At 41.0% G+C, this 27799-nt stretch overlaps 1 long non-coding RNA gene across 1 annotated transcript; it reads left to right on the forward strand.

Moving 5' to 3' along the window:
• The first annotated feature begins 17858 nt into the window (after positions 1-17858).
• On the forward strand, positions 17859-19341 carry LOC311021986. The gene is made up of 3 exons (XR_014598070.1): positions 17859-17983; positions 18061-18133; positions 18993-19341. It is a non-coding gene; the product is annotated as an uncharacterized lncRNA (long non-coding RNA).
• Positions 19342-27799: the final 8458 nt, after the last annotated feature.

Here is a 27799-nt window from a genome sequence, read left to right on the forward strand (position 1 = left end):
ACATGATGTCTCAGTGGTGCCACTAATCTGTATTATACTGTCAAGTTAGGACATCCACAAGGGGAAATGCCTCCCATTCATTTAATTCCATGGATTATTAGCCGCCTCCTCTCATGTTGATTCAGTGCGTCCATCTGAGCAGCAGTGATCAAGGTTAAACTCCGCCGCAGAACTCTTTCAAATCCATCTTTTTTCATACACTTTCCATGGAGGCAAGGAATGGTTCAGATATCTGCAAAATACCGAACCAGTTTAAACCCAGTAACAACTGAGCTTTCAGCGACTGCAGGCGGAGGGGAGATAGCAGCAAGCTGTATGGCTGACAATGACACAGCAGGGGGACTCACATTGTGGGGGTTTTGCAACTCTTCATCTGAGAGGGAAAAACCTTTCTTGCATGCAATCCCACAAGCGCCTGTCAAGGTGCTTTAATAAAATTCTGCTCATAGACCCGAGTCTGAATGCGGCTTCCTACAGCAGCCTGTTGGTTTCCATCAACATGATCGCTAATACTCTATTCTCCATTTGGATGTGAATTGCTCTTCCATATATTTTACCCTACATTCATATCATATTGTACGAATAACATTGCTAAAGATAAAGCTAAAAGTGCATTATAGCTAAAGTCCGTACCTCATTTAGGCTAAAAAATCAATCAAAAAATCAATGTGATCACACAGAAATACATGAAAGGACAAAATTATAGCCAGCATAGAAACAATTTAACGTGAGTTTATGGATCAAATCTCACGTCAGATTCAGGCTAGGGTTGCCAACTTTCTCACTACCAAATAATGGACACAAGGTGGTGTGCCACAGTGCACTGAGGTGTGGATATTGAGTTGAGTGAATATACAGTATGGAAAAGCAAAAATGTGTATATTCCATTTTGTGTATAGCTTCATTATTATTGAATATCATTAGGTAAGCTCATGTGAATAGCATGAACCTCAAAATAAATGCAAAATCACGTTTTGGACCTTTACAGCAAAAAATAATACATTTTAAATGCGAAAGAGGAAAAGAGCGGCATCATGACTCATCAAGTCTATTTTTATAGAGTCTTCTTGGGTTTAACCCACAGCTCTTTCTGAAGGTTTATCCATATTTATTAGTATTTTAACTTTTTGCAGCAATTGGTCCATTTACACTGTGCACCAGTGGGGGCATGTGATTGGATATGCAGGACGTCCTATCTTTTGTTTTCGGCTTTTGGGAAGGCTTAAAGAAAAGACACCACCATCCAAACTCTTATAGCCTACTGAGTTTCGCTTCTCAAAGAGCTCCAGGAGCAGTTTTTTTGTAATGTGGAGAAACTGTGAAGCCATGATCTCTTTTTCTGGGAATGTGTTGCGTCAGCTGCAAAATGCATATAATGATGCAGTCATTGACTTTAAGGTAATTTGAATGGTATGCCTTGATGGACCACTAAAGAAAACAAATTGCAGCAGCACGCATAAGTGCACCTAAAGGCAGAGCATTACATGGGCAGCAGGCACGCACACAGTGTGTCCTCATCAGGATGCAGACAAAGGTCGCAGGAAATTCTGTCTCCCTCGCCTTCTCTCTTTTCTCCGCTTTCACGTTCTTACTCTTATCATCCATCCATCCGTCTTCCCGCAGTTATCCAGAGCAGCAGTTGCATAGCTGCATCATCCCCTCCCCCCCCCCCCCCCGTCTCTAACACTAAAATGACCTTCACCAGCTCAACACGCCGGAAGATGGGGAAGACAGAAGCAGAAATGTAGGAGGAGGAAAGTAGAGGAAAATGAGAAGAACGGGAGGGAGGAGATGTGGTAAATGTAGAAACGGGTAAAGAAGGCAAAGATGATGGAGGTGTATGGGGGGGAGGAGATGCAGGGTAGATGGCAGGAGGATGATGAGAGAGAAGAGGAGAGAAAATGATATGAGAACAGGGAACACAAAACCGAGGAAGATAGAAAAATACTCTTTTCCCCATGAAATATGTGAAAAAAAGATGAGTGGAATGATAGCACACTTACGGAAATAAATCCTTGTTCTGCACATCATCTGCTATCTGGCTTTACGTCACCCCCCCTTTTAAGCCTCTAACTCATTTTAAGGTAAAACCCCCTTTTGTCCACATGCCAGTGGATATCAACCGGTGATGCAGAAGATACAGTATATTTCCTGCTAACAAAGATAATTGAGTCTCTCCTGGAAGAGCAGTGTCTCGTGTGGCTGGAATGACAGGAGGAAGATTCACTGTGTCCATGTGTGTTTGACCTTCTCTTTAACCTTGTTTAGCCCTGTTTCACTACACTGGAGATGAGCACACGGTGGAGAGAGAGAGAGAGATGGAGTAATATAGTAAGAACTCTCCCACAGCGCTCCAGGCTTTACTGCCTTAACTCTGACTTTCTCTCTCCTCCTCTCTGACTCATCGCAAAGTCATGAAATACTAAAGCTGTTAAAGAGAGATTATTTAAAAACAATCTTATACGTTCAAAAGGGAAAGCCGTGACTGTCAACTCCAGCAAAAGACCTAAAGAGATATGGGGAATATCTCCCCTCTGTCTTACTGTCTTAATGTCTCTATCTCACTCTTTTCTCTATCTTGCTTTCCCACTCCGAGTATAATCGTCATTAGCATTTCAAAAATCCTATCTTTATGAGTCATGCATCGCAGGCGCTCTGGTGAGTTTGTCATTGCTTGGTTATGAAAACGGGGCAACTCAGCCTCCCCACGCAAGATCCAATTCAGGGTTGTCGGAAGATATTTCACCTCCCACAAATTCACAAAACACAGTCTGTCACAGCAGCGCATAGGAACGAGTGTAGCAGGATGCAGGCAAGGACACCGAAGATCAGATGAAAATGTCCTGATCCCTGGATTCAGCACTAAATAAAAACAGTAAGAATAAAACAGGTCGGGGAGATTTGAAGTGACAGTGTTGACATGTGTCTGTAGAATAACAGTAGTTGAAGTGAAACACACTCAGAATGCTTTGTGTTCAATATGAAAGAGATGAATTAAGTCAGAGAGGAGATTTAAAGGTTGGATTTTGAATTTCAAAAACAAAACATAACACTTTATTTAACCTTTTTAAAATCTTAATAAATCTGAGTCCTGTTCACAAACAATAAACCTCATCTGAAATTTTTAAAAATGATCCTACTTCATAGATATATTTAATCCAAAAGTTTCCTCTGGGCAAACATTGGGATTGATGCCTCTAGGCATGGCCGCGGCATAATGTTTTTGGGGTAGCCTATTCGTCCGTCTGTCCATCTGTACCATTCTAGCTCAGGAAAGTTTGATGCTATTCCTTCAAATTCGGATGAACGGATAAGATTTTGATGGTCGAAGGTCAATGGTCAAGGTCACTGTGACCTCACAAAATACATTTTTGTCATTAAGAATTCACACACTATGACAAAATTCCCAACTCTGTCTCCTGCCAAATGTTTTCATACAACTTAAATACACTCTCAATTGTATTTTTTGCCGGATTTCGGATGCAGTTCTAAACAAAACAAAGAATGCTAAAAAAAACTATTTTGTTAGGTTTGGACAACAAAACTACTTGGTTAGGTCCTCTTAATCGGGTGCCATTAAAGTTAATAATCCGTAGGATCACTGACATGCATTCTTCTGCACTGATTTGAATGTTTTCTCTTCACAGAAACGACGTGCAGTACCTTTGTTAAGGTAAACTCTGGTGCAGTGAGGAATAATGGGATCCTCTGACTTTAACGTTATGCCTGAGATCAGATGCTACATTAGCCACAGATCTGTGCATACTGATATGATATCTCACTATGTATTTATTTTCTTGAAATAAATATATAATAAGCTTGTAACTTTTTATATTATACATATGATAAGCTTTAAAAATGACACATTTGATCACACATACACACACACACGCACGCACACACAGCAACAGGGTGTCTTTGAGGGTTAAACTGCTCTACAACCATCTAATTAACTGCCAACATCCAGGAGATTAAATTCTCAGTATGTAGTCACTCAAAAACACACAGCTCAACACGAGCAAAAGCAATATTTTAAAGAGCCTGTCCACATGCACATCCACACTCAATGACAGCAGCAACCTGCACAAAAATACAGAAAAAAGTTGGTGAAGGTGAAAACCAGTTATTTCTATGAAAGGAGTGAAGTTTATTTTTCTCCTACGTCCGTCTTTTGTGAAAATATTCTCATCCCTGACATTTGAAAACTCCCCCAAAAAAAGAACATGGAGGGAGGCAGTGCGGCTCATCATCGCAGCAGCTTCAAGAAAACCCAGAGAAGGCATCTGTTGTTGCTGTTAACCATGAGAGGTGGAGAGGAAACAATAAGACAGATAGCAAAGTGTATCAGCAGAGTGAAAGGGAACAGCTTCTTGCTGTTGTTATTTTTTGCCATATTGCAGTGAGGAGTGGCCTTCTTGAGAAGGACATTTCCTTGTTGAACACATTCAGTTTTTTTGTATTACTAATAAAATCAGGTCACGGTAATGTCGGACACAATGTGACACACTTGAGGAGGCATTAGAGCCTTTTTCATGCTGCTTCCATGCATGATGTTTTAGGTGTCTGCTGGTATATTCCTCCTGATCAATCACAGAAAAAATGATTTCAGGTGACATTAATGCATTTCCAGTACAGTTTTTGTGGAGTTTGATTGCAGGAAACCGTTCTGTTGACATTAAAATGTGACAGCAGTGTCACATCTTTTTGTGCAGAGGTTTGGTTCAATGTTGCAGTGATTACTCTGGTGAAGCCACATGACTGCTGTAGCATTCTGAGCGCAGGTGTCAGCTACGGAAAATCACGGCGACGATTAAGCGTTTGATAATCACAAATTGCATTAATACCATGCTTGTAGTAAGATGAGGGAACTGAAATGTCAGAGTAGCAAAGAAAGCAAACAAACAAAAAATTACATTTTCATCAGTACAAGTTTTCATTCTCAGGAAAGAGTTGGAGGAAATATTACAAAATCCCAGTGGAAATGATACCTTTGCTCTGAAAGAATGGATAACAACACTGAATTATATTTTGAAGCATGTAAATGTAACATCTAAAAGGTTTAATTTAGTTCAGGATGTAGGTCAGAAGGTTAATGAACCACACTGTTCTCCCATGTGACGAAGACGTCCCAGGATGTCAGTGCTCCGGGCCAACTCTTTGTTCCTGTGCTCATCAGCGGATTCAGTACATCAACAGGGAGGCCAAATAAACCATGACAAATGTGAAGTTTAATTAGTGAGTGCAGCTGTAACAGAACATTTCAGAAGCTGTTGCTGAGGACATGGCACACTTGCAAAATGCAGAATGGTGACTGTTATCCGCCATCTGTGCCTTACAGAATAGTCCATGAGTACTCAAACATCATTCAAACACGAGATCATTATCAGATCAGTGTCTACTTTATGGATGCAGGAAGCATGCCAAACAGGACGGTCATAGCATGGCACTCTAAACGTCTTCAAGCATTTTTTATTTCTATTTAATTTGGCTATTTATATCAAGATTCAATGTCCTGTTTAGCCCAAATAGCCAGATTGGCGAAGCCTTTGACCAGAGATTTGCGAGACAATTATCTCCTCTCTGTGGAAAATCATAAAAGTGATGCCTACCAACACTTTATACCAATGGACGATGTTTCAGTCAGACCAGGACAAACTTTAACTGAACTTACCCCCCATTAAAGCTAGCCAATTAACATGTCGTGTCTCATTTGTGCAGAAATATGTCTTGGCAAACAATAGTACAACAGTACAGTCACCATGCTATGGTTTTGTCATCATAGTATGGTTGTCAAGTTATTTCAGGTAACTCCATCTAAAGTTGCAAATTGTTGTATGTTTTCCTTTGTGTTTGCATGCAACTCAAACAATACAACAGGTTAGTTAATGAGCTTTGAAGGTGTTTGTTGCCGAATTTTACGAGTAGTTTAAGAGTAGGTCATTTGGAAAAACCACAGAGATTTTGACTTTGAACGCATCGTCATCATCTAGCAAATGTTATTTATTTAATATGACTATTATTTGGTTATTTATTTGGTTTCAAAGACCTGGTGAAGAACAGAGCTGGAGGACAGAACCATTATTATTGCAGATTATTGAAATGTCAATGATACCAGAAATGGAATATCCTTGCTATAATATGGCAGCTGTGCATTTCACCAAGAATGCAGTGATCTCTGTATCTGTAGAAACAGAGGAAAGTGGCCGAGCCCTGACCTCTGACCTGTGTAATGCTAGTACACATTGCAATTTAATACACTTGTCATCACTACATGTTGTTCCCGTTGGGTTCATCATACTGCAGCTAATCCTCTTGTTCTTGGCAGACATGTGATTCTGTACAATATAAACGGTCTGAATATGTCCTCCTCCACACCTCGATGATGTTTTCTTGGTACAAAATTACAAGGTAATCCAGTGGAGCAGCAAATCACCCTCCTCCTCATGTACACTTATAGCTGCAATCACATTTGCTTTGAGGCTTCATCGCAAAAATTATAAAAAAGCAGCAATCGCCTTTGAAGTTACAATTTAGACCTGCCGAAACGCTCAGGTACAAATTCCATGCATCAAATTGACGTTGGAACGTTTGCCGTAATGTCCTTTTTATGTATACCCTTGTAATTTACTGTGACATGTTTTTCATGTTTGGAAGCCTTGAGGAATTGAGTTAAATTAAATACATGTTCTGTGTGTGAGAACAAAGCATCCATGCAAGATGTTTTTGTAATGATGGAGGTAAAATGTTTCTTTCTTCTCAGATTTTCAGAATTTTTCCTTTTATAAATCATTTGCATGAAATAGTAATGAACATAATGTGAACAAAAAACATTACACAACAAGGTATTTGAATATTTTAATATCAGTCCGCATGATTACACAAACCCTGCTGCTAGCTAAGCCTTAGCTCTGTTGATTAAAGGATTTGTCTGTCACTTGGTTCAGCTTTTTACTCTTGGTTCTATCATCACTCTCTACACCTACATGCATAATGCATGAAAACCTTTTTAGTGGTTAATATTGGTATATGCTTTAGGCTATTTGTAATGTTCTGTGGTTGCTTTAATCTCCTTTGCATCTTTACACTAGTAAAACATATTTTATACTTGATTTGTGCCTGCAAATTGTTTTTTTTTAAATCTAATATACTGCATGTCCTCCATTATCAAGTTCATTTTAATTATTTCTATTTATATCCATATTTTATTTGATTTTTTATTTGACTTGGATTTACAAACAATTTATATAGTATATTTTTTTTATCTCTGCTCAGGAGAATTAAGACCATAGAGTATTTTTGTCTTTCATGTTCTTTGTCCTAAAGTGATGTAATGTCTCTTCCTCTGTAAATAAACAAAGGTCAGCGGTGCATGTTGGGGTAAAGCACAAAATAAATGAAGGAATGCTTTGAACATCACAGCTGTGATTATCCAAGGTATGCTCCCTTTTTAAACCTTATTTCCAAATGTGTTGAATATTAATAGAATAAACAAACGCTTAAGCTTATTCAAATTGACAATCACACATGACTTAGGGATATTAAATATAAAAGAGAGGCTTAATGAACTTATCATCAAAATTCTGCATTTACTGTATATTTGCCTTTGGTGCAACTGCAGCAGCAGATATCAGCCATAAAGCCATTTAATTTGCTCAGTGTAATATTATTGGATGGCATCACTCGGGCATTTTATCTTCTTTCTACAAACAATAATTAGTTGGTGGCTACATGGAGGTATTCTTCCTTGGTTTGTGAATTTGAGCCTAAGCAAAGCCGGAGAGTTGTTGAAGGTAAACGGAGGGCCTTGAAAGTGTTGAAATTGTTAAAATACAACATTGCATTTTCTCAATAAACCTCAGTTCTCCCCCATGTGAAGATCCACATCTCAACCTGAAATGCAGGTTGGTACAGTAGCAGTTTTTATCTTTCTCACATTTTCAACTTGGTATGATGTTGTGTAAAAATTCTGAATTAAAGAATGTCATCTCCTGGTCTCCTTTTTAACAGGACAATTGGAGGTGTTGAAAGGGAACAAAATTCCCTTGACTATGTGCTTGTCGAAGTGTTGTCCGTCACTGTCCGAAAATACAATCAGATTCACTTTTCTTGGAAGTAAGAGTTGGTGTGTTAAAACAACACTAAAGAGTATTTAGTGCCTTAAGATAATGTTTCCAATATAGTTTCAGTGGTTCATCACCTCAAAACCGGGTGAATGGCACTTCAGCATTCGCTCTGCGGCCCTCTATCTGCTGTAACCGCACTATGTAACTTTGCCTCGTCGGGTAGTGGTTTTGTAGTTCTAATGAGACTACGAATTTGACCTGCTTTACAAAAGCCAGTAGGTGGAGGCTCTGCGTAGAGATCAGTGGGAGAACACCCGGCAGGTGCGTGGAAGATACCTTGCAGCTAGGTAGTTTTTAAATTGGCGTCATGGCAGAGCCTTCAAAGAAAAGGAGGAGTATAATGTCTGATGAGGTTAAGAAAAGAAAACGGGAGCATGACAAAGAATGAGCTCGTACGAGAGTGAATATCGGACCGGCTCACACTCGTTGGCGAGAGCTGAAGGAGGCTACAAAATGCAAGACAGATGGTGACTTGGCTTTGTTGCTGCTGGACTTGTAAATAATACCGGTAATCATTTTTTTTCCAACAGTGTGCATCTGTGTACAATACATTGTCGATTATTTTATTGGCTCATGTTAGCTAAGGCGTTAGCTATTGTGCTAATATATATGTAACTATTGCTATGGCTCATGTTAGCTAATCTTAGCTAAGGCGTTAGCTACTCTACCTTGTCACTGGACATCGTTCAAATCGTTCATCGTTTCCAGAGCCGGTTCTGCATACAAACAAATAACGTGCGTGCGACGGTAGGCTGCGGTAGGCTAAATTATTTACGATGGCAGTAATGGACAATTCCCTTCCAACCTGTAGGGGGGCCGAAGAGGAAAAGTTCTTAAGTGCTGCTTTAACTGCCTTTTTCTATGAAAATAAAACCGAAGGAACATGGTTAACAAATATATTTCGGCTCCCAAAACTTTACTGGACGGAGACAAACACTGTGACCTAAAATATTTGTTGAAAATAAAAATGGGCCTAATTATGTGAAAGACAGGCAGATTGAAATAGTTGAATGCAAAATCGTATTCAACAACACACGCATGGGATCACAAATTCAAGCTCCTCATTAGATGTCTTGTGTTCAATAATTCAAATATGAATTGTCTTGCCATGTTGATGTTAGAGCAACAGAGGAATTATTCCTGTCTCAAACTTTTGGTTTTAAAAGTGTACGATAAAAACTTTTAGTCGTCCATCTTTCAATATTGCGAGAGGAAGTAAACGTCAGAGCTCAGTCATGCAGTAAACAAGCTTGTAAATCGAGTCCGTAAATGATACGCTGCTCTGCGGTAGAAATCCCATACTGTGTTCATTCAAGGTGTGTGAGAATGAAAGAGAGTCAGCAGTTCTGATCAAACAAGCAGAGCTTGTGATTTACTGAGTAAATGGGTTTTATTACTGCAGAACAGGGTGACATGGCAACCGTGATAAGATAACTGATATATTTTCTTCTAGCTTTTACGATGAACACAAATTTTCAGCCGAGGTAACAGCTAACAGCATCAGCAGGACCTTAAGAAGGCATCAAAATATTAGAAGGCATCACAATTTTAAAAAAGATATGACTCACTTATATTTCACAGACGAAAAATTACTTTAGTTTTTGTCAAAAGTTCCTTTTGACTTTACAGACACTGACTCATGTTGTGCTATTTACACCGTGTCTGGACATGTTGACCTGATGAAGACCAGGTAGGGTCATACATTACCTTTTTTAGTCCAATTTTGAAGCTTTAAGCCAGAGTGATTAATGTCCTACCTACCACGCTCCCTTCATTGAATCCTGCCTTATTATAGGACAGGATGTACACGCCGCAACCTCTCTGCCAGCTCCGAAATAGACCTGAACTTCAATGTCATCCCTGAGCATTTCCAACACATTTGATGAAACACATTCTATGATGTTGTGGGGATCACGGGTAATACATGAATCTGTCCCGTAAAGAGGCTGAGGACATGAAACAGGACAATGATGGAGCAATGACCTTGGAAACAGAACTGTCACCACATCTCTCTCTTGTGTCCAATTCACCGACGCTGGCTACTTTTATCATCTTGATTCATTTCAAAATTGTTCAAAAGAATGTGTTTTTCATGAGCAGAGCCAAATAATTCTCTTCCTCCTGTAAAGGTTTAATTCAGCCACCGAAGGTGAGAAAACTCAATTCTGTGTATGGAGGAAAACCGTTTTGCTCCATGTTGCTGTCATTCTCTTTTTTTCCCACATACAACATACATACAACACACACACACACACACACACACACACACACGTGCACGCACACACGCACACACACACACACACACACACACACACACACACAGACACACACACACACACACACACACACACGCTTGCACACAGAGTGATGTGTGTTCAATATGAAAAGCTTATTCCAGGGAAACCCATCTGATATCTGTTTCAGTCATTACCATAATAATTGGCACTCTACTGCACAGAGTAAGAGCCTGGTGGACTTGAATTGAATAATAACTAGAGAAGAGGAAGGAGGGGGCACACTGCAAAAAATATCAATCATAATAAGCATTGTATTCAGTCTGATGGGCTCATTTCCCCCTTAAAACTAGAGAATATTTATGCCCTGTGTGCTGCAGGAATTCCTCTTGATTTCAATAGTTTGAATCATCCCAGGATTTGTCAAAAAGAAGTGTCATTATTTCAAAATGAGGCATAATAATGGGAGACAATTGGTCTTAGAACACTCTTGAAACAAACAAATGAAAAGATGTATTTATATTATTAAAATAAACTTCACAGCTTCACATATTTGTAAAGATTCGTGCATATATTTTTTGCAGTGTAACAGTGAGATGAGCAGGTAATACCAATGAGCATCTGTTGAGCACAGCCCATGATGCTACTTTCACACCGTCTGTGCTTCTGCTTCACTGGCTGACAGCCACATGGATCTCACCTCCTCTGAGATCTGTCGGCCGCCATGTCGTATGAAACATTTCACTGCAGTAGCTGCACCATGTGAGGTTTTTGATTGCTTTTGTTTCACCTTTTTTAATAGAATTCATTCGCATCATTTTCCAAGAGTTGGAACTGCAGTTTGCAGTGGTGATGAATGGCTTCCTGTTGATGTGAATGCAACACCGTACGGGTTGAACCACTTTTACGACAACTGAGATTCATGCTCCATTTGAGATTTTTACTGTTCAACAAATCCACAGGTCAATGCCAACCCCTTGAGGGGTACATTGAGCACCATATTTTGAAGCCTAGGCGTACTGAACAAGCTGTGTGTCTCTACTAACCCAGTTGAACAGTACATTACGTTCCTAAGAGTGTTCATTAAGGGAATAAAAATGTGTCCATACTTTACTATATACTTTATACTAAATAAAAGGCAGTATAATCAATATTTGTGGTAGAACTCAACATCATATCTGTTCAGCAGCTGTAAGGAGACGTAGTTACAAATGATTTCATCATGTCTGAAGTACCACGGATGGAATTCCTGCTGTATAGCTTTGAAGGTGAACTGTGCTAGACAGTGAGAAGACCTTGAGATAGCTGTATACTATAACAGGTAACTCATTTTCCTGGGTTTTTGCATAGACTGTTTCCTGTTTTATTTTGAAGGTTCATGTCTGATTTTACTTGCTACTGGCAGTGTTGGGTATAGTTACTTTGGAAAGTAGTTAATTAGGTTACAACGTTAGCATCAATTAAAAGTAATCAGTTACGTTACAGCGTTACCTGTGAAGAAAAGTAACGCGTTAGAGTACTCATGCGTTACCAAAAATTAAAAGCCGTTTGCAGCTCCTCGCACATGCTGCAACTTAACTGACACACACACACAGCCTCCTTTAAACGCACCGAGAAGTTGTGACAATGATGAATAACGTCAGTCATCCAACCAAATTAACTCTGCAGGATAACAATAAAGACAGTTAGCAATATGCCACATAGCGCTTTACTAATTAATATTTTTTTTGATCACACAACATATGAATCAAATATCACACCTACCCAGCCCAGGTAGCCTATATATGAGCACCAAGATTAGGTAACTCCTGAATTTTTTTTAACCCGAATGCAGTTATAAAAGTGCATAAAGTGCGCTTACTTGTAAACACAATCTGAGGTAAACAGGTAGCAGATTCAGATCCATTTAGAAATTAACGACCAGTCAAAGATCTAACAGAAATTTTAACAGCTGGATCTATGTCGTACTTTGTAACGCATTACTTTGTTACTTTGTAACGCGTTACTTTGTAACGCATTACCCACAACACTGGCTACTAGCATTCTGTTATTAAAGCTCACATTTGATTTATTACCAGCCTGGGGTGATATGCATAATATGGGTCCACCTTTTGAAGTGAAACCATAAAGGTACAAACCTGACCAGTAATCGAGCCGTCAGACACCCCTGATCCTCAGCCCCAGGTTCTCAGCTATACATCCAATCCTCTCTCCTCCAATCTGGCACACTAGCTTCCAATCTGCTCTTTGTGATGCTAGCATCCAGTTTGCTAGCCTCCGACCTCCATAGCAATCTGCATGTTGGACATCAGGATGCTCGCCGTCAGCCTGAACCTTGGCCCAATGGTTTCTAGCCTTCACTCCAGTCGATTAACCTTCTGTCTGCTCCTGACCCAGAGCCAGCTAACCCCCTGTCAGATCCTGACCCTGAAGACTTTGAGGTGGAGGCTTTCCTCGTGACTCACCTGGCTATCTCCCCGAGGAATATTGGGGTTGGAGACCCTAGAAAGCAGCGTGGGTCTCTGGAGCATCTATCACTAAAGTTACAGAGTGACCCAGAGTTTCTGCAGGTCAGCACCATGATCAACAACCAGCCAGACCCTGAATCAATTCCTGAGTTTGGGTTTCCAGCCAACTTCAAGCCAGTTCCTGTGTTGACACCTGCTCCTGGTTCTCTGATGGCCGTTTGGCCAAGACCTGCTCCTGGCAGGTCTACTGCACTGTACGCTTATTTACTTACCTTCTCTGATTCGTACAGTTCCATGCTTTCCTGCACCTGTAGGTTCCTTTATGGTTTCTGGTAGCTTCTGTTGCCCCCCTGATGAGAAATGAAAAATGGGAAAGACAAACAGCTGGGCTGGAGGTCGGCTACGCACGTATCTACCCGTTTCCACCAAGGTCAGGGATGAGGTGGTGTATGAATCATATAATTAGTTCATAAATCATTCAGTGGATGAAGAGATAAAAATCCAATACCTGGAAACAGGTAAACAGGACTGTCCAAATGCTACAGTAGGAACCCCATCTCCAACAAATACATTTTCACACAACCAAAGTGCTACGACAAACACAATTATTATTTCTGGCAAATTTTGAAAAAGTAAATGCATTAATCATTTGTTTGAGTGGGAAACTGGAAAGGAAATGATCAACACTAAATAAATGGTAGTTTTAATGACTGACCTTTACACTTTCTTTGGCTGAGGTGAGGGAAAGATTTTGGTTTTGATTTAATATTATAAACGTCAATATATACCATCTAATCAGTATTTAATAACCCATTCGCACTCCCATCTCATCAAATATGGCAGCTTGGTCAGTGGCCCCACACATCAAACTATGACACTCTACAGACGTATCCTTCAGTAGCAACCTAGGGCTGCCTTGATTGGCCACGGCAATTATGATGGGAGTAAAGGAAGAAGTTTTAGCTGCAGTACCAGAAGCAATACACATTCCAATATACTGATACCTTGAATTTGATACCAATACCCAGTGGTGTGGTGGTAGTTGATGAGGTGGGTGTACTGCTAGGTAGATGGGTAGGTTACAGAGGAGGAAGTGGGTATACTCTCCCATATATTCCAATGGCTTTCTGGCTGATAGGTGGGTATACTGTAAACCACCAGAAAAAGAAGTGGGTATACCCCGTATACCTGCGTATACCCTCCACTACACCATTGCCAATACCACAATGGCAGACAAAGTGGTCAGGGTTATGTCACCTACGTATTGTTCGAACTACCCTGTATGATGAAAAATTATACTAAAGATGGACCCAATGTGTGTAAAATTGATGTCAAGGGGTCCTGACCAAGCATGTGAAGAGTTGTGAGGAGTGAGAACTTATCGTATTTAACCCAGACCGCAATCTCTCTCAAATCTTAACTGCAAGCTATAAATAAAACAAAAATAAAAACATTCCTCATGCTTTGGAAGCCAGGAAAACAAATGAAATACCTTCAATAAACACTTTTATTGTTTGGGAAGGTCCAGGCTCCACCACGTTTCTGCTAATGCAAACTGTATGTGTATGAGTATAATTTTAGGAGACAGGTTTGGCAGGAGAATAAATGCGACCAGCTGAAGGCTGATGGACCAGCCGGTGAACGACGTAGGCCAGAAGGGCTGGAAAATAGCCAATACACCTTTGATTTATACATTTGAATGTGTCTAGCGTCTGCGTCATGTTTTGTGTCTTCAGGTTCATGTAACAGGATGATAATTGACTGTGTCTTCTGATGGGGTTTCACCTCCTCCCATCTCCTTCTATACGCTCTCTCCATCTCCTCTCTTTTTCTCCAGTCGGGTCAGCACAGGATGCTAATTTAGAGCAGGTTTGTTCCGATTCGTCGTGAGAGGCTCACAGTTACACATGCCACACCTTCCCTTTTTCCTCAACGCCTCAATTTAGCGTGACCTTCCCAAAGCTCTGTCTAGCCAATATGTCTCATTACTGCACCATGGGGGGGCTGAGGCACACACACACACACACACACACACACACACACACACACACACACACACACACACACTCACACACATAATTAAAGAAAGCACAAGAATACTGACAGGCGCACACCAGCAAATCAAACAAGCAACATGATACACATAGCTCTGCCACATCCTCGCTCAAAATACACATACACACACAAACACACACATTCTGCAGATCATCAGTGACTGACAGAAAAACTCTAGAGAAAAAGAAATAGGTCTAAGAAGTGAGACAGCGTAGAGGCTTGACAGATTTATGCACATACACAGAAACAGGAGAGGAAACCTGCTGCAAAACAAGGTGTAACCCACATGGTTACTAAACCCATTTTTGTAGTTTAGATGTAGTACCCCCGTTTCCCCACTTGGTGGCACAGCACCCCTGCGAGTAATCGCCGACGCATTGAACGTGCCCCCGAACGTGACCTGTGCATGATCACAGTGTGCACCGTCCGCCATCTTAGATCAAGCTGAGACACCGAGCAGAGCGGTCGCACATGAACCGAGCTGAAGAAACGGGGTATGTTAAGTGAACAAAACCACGCTAAAACATCAGTAACTCTCGAGCAAAACCTTCATAAGTCTTCTGTTTATCAGGCAGAGTCGTTACGAGCGTGTGTGAAGGAGCGGGAGGCTGAGTTTACCGTGTTAAGTGTCCCTGAGAACTCCGGTAAGAAAATGCTAAGTTGCTGAGCAAGCCTCAGGCTAGTTGTTGCTATTAGCATGATAAGATAAAGTTCCTGTGACTGAAATATGTTCATAAAAACCAGTCGGAGTCCATGCTAAGTTCATGCTATGTTTCGTTAATGTTTTAAACCTACTCTGGTACCTGCTGTATCATTGTGTATATTGAAAACGAGCTGTAAAAAGATCGCTAACAACCTAGCGCGAAGCTAATGCTAGTCGCCGCTATGCTAATTCTGGGTGTTACCTGTTAAAGGTGATATGAATGCTAATTGTGAAGCTATCTAAGCTAATGTGTGCTAGCTGGTTAAGCTAATGAGCCTTTACTGTGACTTGAGATGAGAAATGGAGACAGCTATGGTACAGAAATGTGGTTAAATGATACCGGGTCATGCTAATTATTTTTCCGGTCATTGAGATGAGTGTATTCGGTGTTTTTGCACTAGTGATGGTTTAATATGTATTCTGTTAAAAAGAATTTATCCTGTTTAGAGTTTATACTGTAGTCTTTCTGGCTAATAACAATAATAACACTACATTCTCTAGGTTCGTAAGAGCTGGTAATAGTGAACAATTTGTCCATGGGACGCGACAGCAAAAACACCAAAGACATCTTAGTTATAACTGATCACTTCACGAAATACGCTGTTGCGCTTCCAACGAAGGATCAGAAAGCAACAACCGTGGCTAAGAGTCTTTGGGAGCAGTTTCTGATACATTACGGGTTTCCAGAGCGAATCTTAAGTGACCAGGGCAGAGACTTTGAGTCACAGCTGATCCACGAACTCTGTGCTCTCGCGGGTATCAAGAAAGTACGCACCAGTCCGTACCATCCCCGCGGAAATCCAGTTGAAAGGTTCAACAGAACTCTCTTGAGTATGTTGGGAACGCTGAGAGAAAAAGAGAAGAATCACTGGCGTGATTACGTGAAACCGTTGACTCATGCGTACAACTGTACGAAAAACGATGTGACGGGTTTTAGCCCGTATGAGTTGATGTTTGGGCGCCGGCCCAGGTTACCGGTAGACATTGCATTTGGTTTACCTGTCCAGCGTGGAGCTCCCAAAAGTCATTCTCAATACGTGAAGAATCTGAAAGCGCATCTTGAAGAAAGCTACCAGATTGTTGTCAAAAATTCTGCAAAGGTCGCAGAAAGGAACAAAAAAAGGTTTGACAGGGTAGTAAGGGAATCAACACTCCAGGAAGGTGATCATGTGCTTGTACGGAACCTGCGGTTAAGGAACAAACACAAACTTGCAGATAAGTGGGAGTCAACTGTGTACAAAGTCTTGCACAGAAAGGGAGACTTACCAGTTTATACAGTGCAGCCCACTGATGAAGACGGTCCCAAGCGAACGCTGCATCGGGATCACTTGCTTCCTTGTAGTAATCTGGTAGACGACGAGGAGCCTGAGCAGGTCGCTCCAAAGGTACACCGTCCCAGAACGAGGAGCCAACAGTCTCAGTTTCACTCCCAAGAGAATCATTCAGAGTCTGAAGATGATTCATGCGATTGTCCAGTTTCTTTGTCTGTCATTCCTGAGAAAAGGTTCGTTCAGGTCCTTGAGCTTCCTACGGGGCAGAATCCCCCTGTGAATCCAGCTCCAGAGGCTGATTGTTCGTCAGCTCATTCCACACATTCCGAACCTCCAGATGTACTTGCTGCCAGCAACTTACCTTTCTCACCTGCAGAGACAGGTGGAGTACTTCCCAACTTGGCTTTGGTGGAAACAGAGGTTGCGGTTGAGCAAGCCATTGAACCAGACCTGAACAGAGAAAGCATAGCCATGAGCGAAAGTCAATCAAAACCAACCGGAGATGTAGTTGACACACATGTAGTCGACAGAGATGTAGTTGACACACATGTAGTCGACAGAGATGTAGCTGACACAGATGTTGTTGAGACAAACATTGTTGCCCAAGACCAGAATGACAAAGATCGACAACAGACCAACACAGATATCACTAATCAAGACAAAAACGAGAAAAATGGACAGTTGACTGACATAGACACTGACGACCCAGACTTGACCACACGGAGGTCTGAAAGGTTCAGACGACCCCCCAAACGCTTTCATTATGATGAGCTAGGGAAACCTTTAATCTCCTTTGCCAAAAGTATCTTGGAGAGTTTCAACAGAGCCCTTGATACTATAGGAGATGATAGTTACCATGCAGTCCAGGGAACTGAGCATGAAGGGACTCATACAGATTCAAGAGGGGAGGGTGTAACCCACATGGTTACTAAACCCATTTTTGTAGTTTAGATGTAGTACCCCCGTTTCCCCACTTGGTGGCACAGCACCCCTGCGAGTAATCGCCGACGCATTGAACGTGCCCCCGAACGTGACCTGTGCATGATCACAGTGTGCACCGTCCGCCATCTTAGATCAAGCTGAGACACCGAGCAGAGCGGTCGCACATGAACCGAGCTGAAGAAACGGGGTATGTTAAGTGAACAAAACCACGCTAAAACATCAGTAACTCTCGAGCAAAACCTTCATAAGTCTTCTGTTTATCAGGCAGAGTCGTTACGAGCGTGTGTGAAGGAGCGGGAGGCTGAGTTTACCGTGTTAAGTGTCCCTGAGAACTCCGGTAAGAAAATGCTAAGTTGCTGAGCAAGCCTCAGGCTAGTTGTTGCTATTAGCATGATAAGATAAAGTTCCTGTGACTGAAATATGTTCATAAAAACCAGTCGGAGTCCATGCTAAGTTCATGCTATGTTTCGTTAATGTTTTAAACCTACTCTGGTACCTGCTGTATCATTGTGTATATTGAAAACGAGCTGTAAAAAGATCGCTAACAACCTAGCGCGAAGCTAATGCTAGTCGCCGCTATGCTAATTCTGGGTGTTACCTGTTAAAGGTGATATGAATGCTAATTGTGAAGCTATCTAAGCTAATGTGTGCTAGCTGGTTAAGCTAATGAGCCTTTACTGTGACTTGAGATGAGAAATGGAGACAGCTATGGTACAGAAATGTGGTTAAATGATACCGGGTCATGCTAATTATTTTTCCGGTCATTGAGATGAGTGTATTCGGTGTTTTTGCACTAGTGATGGTTTAATATGTATTCTGTTAAAAAGAATTTATCCTGTTTAGAGTTTATACTGTAACTTTATGGTTAAAAACAGATAAAAAAGCTATGGTTAAAAGATAAATATTGTGTTAAAAATGTAAATTCTGATTTATTGAGCTGTTTATAAATATAAATAGAGCTTTATTGAAATAAATAAGGTGATTTATGTTGAATTATAAGTTCATGGTAAATAATAGTCATGGTAAAAGTACTTATACTGTACTGTAAAAAAAATATGCAGTCTCATTTAAAGCATTTAAATGCAGAGTATCCTTTATTTGGGTATTTATGTGAAAGAATTAGAGTGAAAAGTGAAAGTAGAAAGATGTCAATTGAATAGAAAGTAATGATTATTTGTTCTACACTCTCTGTGTAGACTGGTTTTTTGTTCGACGGATTAAGACTTCGGATCCAGAATTCCGAGCCAAGGGTTCGGTGGCGAGCCAATCCAGCGAGAGAAAGATTCAGACGGAGCGGGTCCCAGCCTGGCCAGCTGTGAACCCAATCCGAGGAGCCCGACATCGATTCACTTCACACAGATAAGAACCCATACACAAATCTACCCGGGTAGTAATTGAACATTGGACTGAACATTACACAGAACATAAACGCAATTGAACCCTGAACTCTGACCTTCGAAAAAGAGAAGGATGGACAATTTTCTTTGAACTTTTTTATTTTGACAAATTAAAGAGCTCTATTTTTCTGTATTTTATTTTATTTTTTATTTTCATTCATTGCAATTCAATAATTGTGACAATAAATTGTTCACTATTACCAGCTCTTACGAACCTAGAGAATGTAGTGTTATTATTGTTATTAGCCAGAAAGACTACAGGCGCTACAAAAAGGTGAATAAACAGACACAGAGCGTACACAGGGTGTTATTTGAAATAAGTTTGAATATTTGGGAAGAGGATGGGTGTTTGTGTCTGAGGCCGTAAACCTCCTCAATATGTCTGTCATGCACTTGTGTCGTGGTCACGGGGCGACATCACTCTCTCTTTTTCAGCCAAGGTCAGAGACTGAGATGATCAGTGTCTCGAAATCAGTTAATTCATTCAAGTAGAAAAAGCAATTTCTTATTCTAATTTCACATTTTCTAACCTCTGCCAAATTGTTTTTGCTCTTTAATCTTAGTCTATTTATACTTCTAACGCTACTTTGTCATGAACCAAATGAATATTCAGTTTGACACATACTAACGATATTATGCTGTGTTATGCACTCCCATTATTTTTATCGTGCTGACCATTTGTCTTGTTCTCATCGAGCTCCTGCCTAGCTGCTCCAATGTTGCTACTGAGTTGCCTTTCAGAGCCTTGATTGGTCGGTTGACTTCCTGGTTGGCCCAAGCTGCAGCTCGTTTACTCTGACGACCTTGATCCTGTTGAAAAAGGTCACATGGAACTCTCATTGTTTCGAGCCTATATTGCTGGCAGCAGCCTGTGGTTTATGTCTGTTGGTTTCTTTGTTTGTTATTTTGGGTTCATGGTTTAGTTTGTGTTTAGTCTAAAATCAATACACGTTTCACTTTGAACTTCCGTTTTATGTTATTGCCCTTCTGTATTGATTTCCACCTGTTGGCTGTAACATGCTGCTGCATGAAACAGAAAGTTACTGTTATCTAGGTTGTATTGTTGTTGCCTAAAATGTATTTTGCTAATAACAACTTAAAGAATACTTTTACATGTGGTGCACCTAATTTGAAGGAAATACTTATAGTGTTATCATTGTATTTGCTGTGTTAAGTCACTGCAAAAAGGCCTGTTCTTCTCCCAAAACTCTGTTTGCTCCGTGAAATATGTCAAGGAATTACACCCAACTGGGACCTGCAGTCACTCATTTTCCACAAAGACAATCTCCTGTTGCTATATGGGTGACAAATTACTATTCCTCAATGGAGCAATGCCAGAGTATGCACTCTGACATTTATGGGCTGAGGGCCTCCACTCATTTAAAGATATCCCAAAACATTATTTACCCTACATGCCACCTCTGTCTTATTTTAAGAGATGCATATCTTTTTAAAAGGCACCCAATTAATGCAACATCGACCAGACCCAGGGTCAGTATTTTCCAACTCGCTAAAGATTTTCTTCTGTGTGAAAGGTGGACCTATACTCAGATGTCTGAACAAACATTTGACTGTCTTGTAGAGGATGTGATCTCGGAGGATTCTATTATTCTGAGACATGGGGAGAGGTGCAATATTGGTTTTTCTTCTCTCTTTTCTTACAGGCTTTACTTGGATTCATGTATTATCTCAATAACTTCCTCTCTTTGTTCTCACATACGACTCAACATGGGTATGCCAGCCATTAGTCTGCTATCTGTCCTACCAGCCAGCGAGGTCATACTTTTGCCAGATATGCTCAGATATTATTCAGACTTAAAATGCTACAAAATATTTATGTTCCATTCCAATGCAACTTCAAGCATCAGAAGTCTGTGCTGTCATGTCAACGTCCAGACATGTTTAAAGACACAGCTTCGGTTGGTGACACCGATATGATATGAATGCACAGAGACAGCTAATCGAATGTGTGTCTGTGTGTCTGTGTGTGTGTGTGTGTGTGTGTGTGTGTGTGTGTGTGTGTGTCCCTGTCAGAGGTAGCTTGTGTTGATAAATTGTCTCCAGGTGACGTGTGTTCATGCAGTGTCACTCATTTGTGTGTGTGTGTGTGTGTGTGTGTGTGTGTGTGTGTGTGTGTGTGTGTGTGTGTGTGTGTGTGTGTGTGTCACTTTAATGTAATGGCTTTATTGACCTGAGGCCCAAGGACACCACAACACTCCCCACCTATATGGTTGCTTAATGGACGGCTCTTGTCCTCCTCCTCCTCGTTTCATCCTTCATCCATTTCCCCCTCCCTCCTCCCCCCCCTCCCTCCTCCCCACACACACACACCCATCATCTCCTCTCGTCTCATAGACTCCTTCTCCTCCTGATCCTCGCTGCTCTTCTTAATCTCCTCAATCTGTCCATAATCTCCCGCTCTTCTCAAAATCCGACATAAGTGAACTGGAAAGAGCAGAGAAATGAAAGTCAAGGAAACCGGATGTTGATTATAACACACTCTTACACACATTTTACATGCTCCATTTAAAGTGAACTCGAGGGTCTGGTCATTTATCTGTCAGATGAAATAAGGGGATGCTTGTATACGTGTGTGTGTGTGTGTGTGTATGTGTGTGTGTGTGTGTGTGTGTGTGTGTGTGTGTGTGTGTCTATCTGGATTTAAAAAGATGGAGTAAAGATATTTTCTTTGTGCGCTGCAACCTGTGAAGATGAGATCTTCTCATAATTCCATTGGTCCTCTCAGCACCATCAGCGTCTAGATACTGAACCACCAGGGGTGGTTGTCATCTGCTGTCTTCACAGCTTGTTAATTAATGTCAGTATGGGGTCTAATCACCTCAGTCTCCTGTGTGAATTCTTTACTCTTTTGCAATGCCGGTCGCACAATAAAAACTTTAAAAAATGGTCATCTGGTGGTAGTGAGTCATTCCTGCAGCTTTATAGTGTCAGAGACAACAACACAGCAGGTTATTTCCTTCACTACATTCACCGTGCCCTCTCAATAAACATCAGCGCGCACAGATCAATGAACTATGAATTTTTAATCGTGTTTTTTTTGGGGGGTTTTTGGGTTTTTGTTTGGGTGATTTAAAAGACAACAGTCCAAAACAATAACTTTCCGGTTGAGAGTGTTCTGATAAATAACTTTCAGGCATTAACCTACAAAATTGTTCTGTCAAAAATCCTTCACGGACAAGCAGGAGCAGAATTGTTTTTAATGGATTTCATTTAGCAGGTTCCTCCATGGGCTGACTTTAAATCAAGCAAGAACAACGACTTGAATGGCAAGGTTTCTCAAACATCAATTCCCGTCCACCAGTTTGCTTACTATTGTCAAAACCCACCGCAGAGCAGCACGTCGTCATCTGCTCCAGTCAATTAACAGTGAGGCTCAAATAAACATGGCCGCACTGACAGCCCACACAGACGACAGTTATGGAAATAAATAGGTGGCCAAGTTAAACTTGAGCTCCTTGAAAGTTGAAAAAAACTGTGATCAAATCATTGAGCTATACTTAGCTGCTGTTTCTCAGTCAACTAAAGTTCAACTCAGCTTTACTTTAGCCTGTTTTCCCCCTAAAATCTGTTCTATTCCACTTTAGATTTAGTCAGAGACCTTACTGTCATAGAAAGCAAATGAAACCATCACAACAATGTAGATATCATATCCCCAATACAGAGCAGTGTCGAGTAGCACTTATATGTCCCTAAGAGGCAATTTGTCACGCGATGGATAATTAATACAAAGAAGTAGATAGGTTAACGTTGTCAGTGCTGTAATCATCAGTCACTATCCAGAGGAAGCCTCATAGCACAGCTGCTAACAGGCCACATTCCATTCTGTTTAAAACACCATAAAAGACTTCATATATCTGTTAGTGCCACTTTTAGTGTGATCTGTGCTCTTTGCATAGCTCTGACTTAATACAGTACTTGGAAAGAGAACGTGTCTTCTCCTGCATAGTCCCGTGTATGTGGCTTTTCACATCCTGCTGCCCTTTTTTATTAAATTCTATTCTTATAAAATTAAATTTAAACATGATATGTACCAGGGTTTTAATGTGAGAGACATCCTCTTGTGTTAATGGGACAAAAGGCCCATGACTGGTGAGGCACCAATCACATACTGGCAGCGTGAAGCTTTTTATGCAGCTAACAGAGGTATGCACAGAGCACTTTCTCTCCACGGTGGGTGTCGGTAAAGCTGACACTTTACGTTTTTCATCGTGGATTCAAGTGTGCATTATGAAACATGATGGTGACATGGATGAGAAAGTGCAAAGACAACACAACTTTAATCATTATTATAGTTGTTGCTAGCTATAAATCACTGCTGAAGTGCTGAAGTTCTCATTCTTGCACTTTTAAAACATTTTTTTTTTACAGTTACCAAACAGACTCGGGTGCTTTAAAACCCTGCTCTGTATAGGAGTTGTACCGACTGTGAATTACAAGCACAGGAAATTAACGACGCATTAAATTCACATTCGTGATCTGGCCAACTGAGATGCTGCATGTAAGAGAAAGTGTTGTTAATCGCATCTGGATTTCATTGGGACACTGGAAATGGAACAAGTAGAGGAGTTTAATTTGGGAAATTACCCATTCTGTTCCACTCTTTGGTTTTATACTAATTCAGTCAAATAGTTGTCACCATGACCTGTCAGTCTTTCTCTTTTTTTTCCTTCTTTTCCTTTATTTTGCCTCAACACTGTGGCAGCAGATGACCGTCAAATCCAGCAGATGGACTTTGACTTGATAAACTCGTTCCACACCGAGCATTGATTCCCACTGTAATAGTTTATCGACCGTAATGACCCGGTATCAGCTTGGCATACAAGCTACAGGAGCTCATATCGTCGTAGAAAAGATGGATTGTCAGGTGTGAAATCACCCAGCGCTGTAAGCCCCGGCTCAAAATACGAGTTTCAAGGACACTGCAGGGTGAGCAAGGCGAAGTGTTTTCTTCCCAGAAAAAGAAAAAGGAAAGAGGGATCAGCCAACCACCTGAGAACGAGGAGGAGATTGTCATTCAGCAGGCGTCTGATGGCTGTCAGGCAGTTCTCCTCCACTGCAGATGTGACGCAAACATACTCTCCTCTTTCCTTTCACTCCGCTGTGTCATCACCCTCCTCCCATCCTCTCCTCTGTCCTTTCCTTCTTCTTTCCTTTCCTTTCTTTGTCTTGACTGCTGTCTCTCTCTCTCTCTACTTTCGCCTTCTCTTCCCTGTTTTTCCCCCTCATAGCTCCCTGCCCTCCCACCTCTTTATCCCCCCTCCTTCTTTCTTCTTCTTGCAATCCTCTCAGCGGAGATGAGTGGGTGGAGTGAGGTATTGTGCCCTGGAGATTGTTGTGCCATCCGCTTTTCAGATGGGCCAGACCTTGTCTATGTGTTTTATCCATGTGTGTTTGTGTGTGTGTGTGTGTGTGTGTGTGCGTGTGTGTGTGTGTGTGTGTATGTATTTGCAGAGCCTCAAGCACCACAAGAAAAATGGACATTCCCTTTTTACTCCGGCTTAAATAAATGATCTGAGTTACTGGTTCATCGTCGTTGTCTTCCAAATATATAAATCTTACTTAAAAAATGACAGCTTATTTTCTGTTTCTCTGGCTTCTCTGCATTGAGCCATTTTTCTTATTTATTTTATGCATTCTTCTTTCTGATTTTCTTGCTTTTCCCCCTGTCTCATTTCTCTGTCCCCCCATGACGTGTCCTCTTCTCCTCTTATTCATTTTCATGTCAGCTCAGAGAGGAATATATCCCTCTCTGCTCGCTTCATTTCCACATATCTTCTCACTTACCCTGCCTTCGTCTCCTCCCCTCCTCCTCTTTGGCCATTTTTAGACAGTAAATTCCCTCCTCTCCTACAGTATGACTCTGTGAGTGTCTGAGTGTACATGGATGTGTGTGTGTGTGTGTGTGTGTGTGTGTGTGTGTGTGTGTGTGTGTGTGTGTGTGTGTGTGTGTGTGTGTGTGTGTGCATCCCTTACTAGTTCTTAAACACTGACACACACACACACACACACACAGAGACACACGCGGACACAAAAGCTGAGCAATATGCCACCACTCACCTTCTCAACCCTCATAAATTCCCAAACACGCCGACTGTGACTGATATTATACGTCCACCAACAGAGCGCTGTAAACCGAATGCAGTTTTCACACACATAATCCTATTTGCATTTGAGGAAAATGGAGAGGGAAGGCAGTAGATTAATTGACTGTGCACAGGGCTGGGCAAGAATAAAAGAAAAATGATGCATCGTTGGACAAATCGGTTACTGAATGATTACTGAACATCAGTACTCATCTGTGGTGTTTTGGCAGCTCTCTCAACCTAATGTTGTGCTGTTATTCAGGTCATTGGGTTTGTTTACTGCGGCTGAGCCAGAAGGTGAGTGTGTTTGCTTTTTCTTTTCTTCCATCAACTCTCTGCAAGGTGAGCTGCGAGTTGAAATTCTGGAGGCCGAAACAGTGTTTTTCCTGCCGAAGCTAAAATCATCGTCTTGTCCTTTTTTTCATGGTCTAAAGGTCATGTTCAAGCCTTCAAGCCCAAAATTAAAGGCAGTGGTGTTTGATCATTGAGTCACTTAGGGATTACATCTGGGAAAACAAATATGTTTATACATTTAAAAGCTTATTTCTATGTGATGTGTTGGGCAAGATATGGACCCCAAATTTTCCTGGAAGGCCGTGCCATTGGCATGTGAATGAAACACATTAGATCCTGATAGTCAGGCGGCACCTTGCATGTCAGCTTCCGCCATCAGTGTATGAATGTGTGTGTGAAAGGGTGAATGTTGACATGTACTGTAAAGCCCATTAAGTGGTGGAAAAGCAGCATATAAATGCAGGGCCATTCACCATTTTACCACCTGAATGTGTTTAAATGAACCTAAACAGGGAGAAGAACTAGTGGCTCACGAAGTGGAGCCCAGCAGGTAAGAGAGAGTCATGTCATATATGAGTAATCACCCTGCTAAAATACTTGAAGTGCTACTAATAGTATACGACATGGTACATTTATGTTCGTCAAAGAGAAATGTGGATGGAGTCGTTAGCTTGTGGAAGAGGTATTAAGACACTTGCTCTGGGATTCTTGGAAGTAAAAGGCAATAGTTGGTATTGGACCGCCCTGGAAAACGTTATTGTTAACGTTGGATGGATGTTGAAATGCGCTTCATACTACAGGTAGAAAGATTGCTCTGTTGTGCTGGCTCTCCGTCTCTTGCGCATGAATTAATGTGGGAAGGATTTAATTAAAATCAGGCGATTTTTTCCCCTCCCCCTCTGTGGCTCCATACATCTGCAATATAGTAACATAATATATGATATAAAACACAGCACCGGTGACATAGAATAGAGATCTCCATCTGTATTTCTCCTGGCTTCACTCCAACTGCCTCCATGCAAACCAGAGCCCAAACCAAATCAATCTGGCAACACAATTAGAGAGCACAGAGTGGTCCCTCGTTAGAAATAGATTAACTGAAATGCATAGCAAACAAGCTATTTCAAAGAATGCAAAACTGTACAATGAGAGCTCTCTGAGTATGTTTTTCTGGATTTGGTACAGAAACCTGTTCCAGACTTTGAGTTTGACCTTTGTGTTTAGAACAAGCAGCAGGCGACTGCAGTTGTTTATCATTGTAGTTGTTGCAAGGACATGTTATTAGAAATTAGAGGAAGACTCATTCTCCCCAAATGTTTGTTGATTGATTGTACTATTCCAGACGAACAGAAACATGAGTATCAGTTTTGGGGTTCTTATAATGTCAGAAAAAACTCTTTGTTGACAGTCACCAGATGTGAAGATGCTACATAAATGCTTACTAACTCTGAGGCGATTGCTGATTATTCTAAGATTTTTTTATTTTTATTTTTGCCACAATGGGTCTAATTTGAATTCAGGATAAATGATGGTTAGATTGATTTAAATGCATCTGAATGCAGCAATAAAGGGCAATGTTTGTTGAATGATGTTCTCCACTGCTTTGTAGATGTTTCATAAAGTAACATCAAACGCTTAACTGTGTCTGCAGTAATCTTAGTGCTTACATGCACCAACTTTCAACTCTCCTGCCTTACTAGCCAGGTGTGTGTGTGTGTGTGTGTGTGTGTGTGTGTGTGTGTGTGTCCACCCATCCATCCCTCCATCAGGAATCTTGACAAGGTACATGTATCATTTAGCCCTGAGCCGTCTGGCCTTTCCTATAAGCCACTGCTGCCTGCAAGATTAATGACTATCTTAATCGGACACCTAGAGACTGTTAATAGGTGGACCTGCAGACAGAAGGACCTCTCTCACACTCTGCAGGAAATGAAACCCTCGCTTGTTTGGTTTACCTTCGGTAGATTTACAGCATCTGAGCTTTAGGGTTACTTTTACCATCACGATTAGACCAGGATTTAGTTTGATTATTCATCAGATCATCAGAGATGGTCAAGATCAAGAAGAAGATAAAAAATGTAAAGTAAAGAACAAGTACTTAAAATTGATATTTACTTGTGCTTGTCATAAACTGGCCTAATTTAGATACATTTTTTAAAACAGATTTATTTCATGTTAAAGTACTTCGCCATCTGTTTGATAATTTTT

Source organism: Eutrigla gurnardus, assembly GCF_963514095.1.
Source record: "Eutrigla gurnardus genome assembly, chromosome: 12".
NCBI classification, from domain to species: domain Eukaryota; kingdom Metazoa; phylum Chordata; class Actinopteri; order Perciformes; family Triglidae; genus Eutrigla; species Eutrigla gurnardus.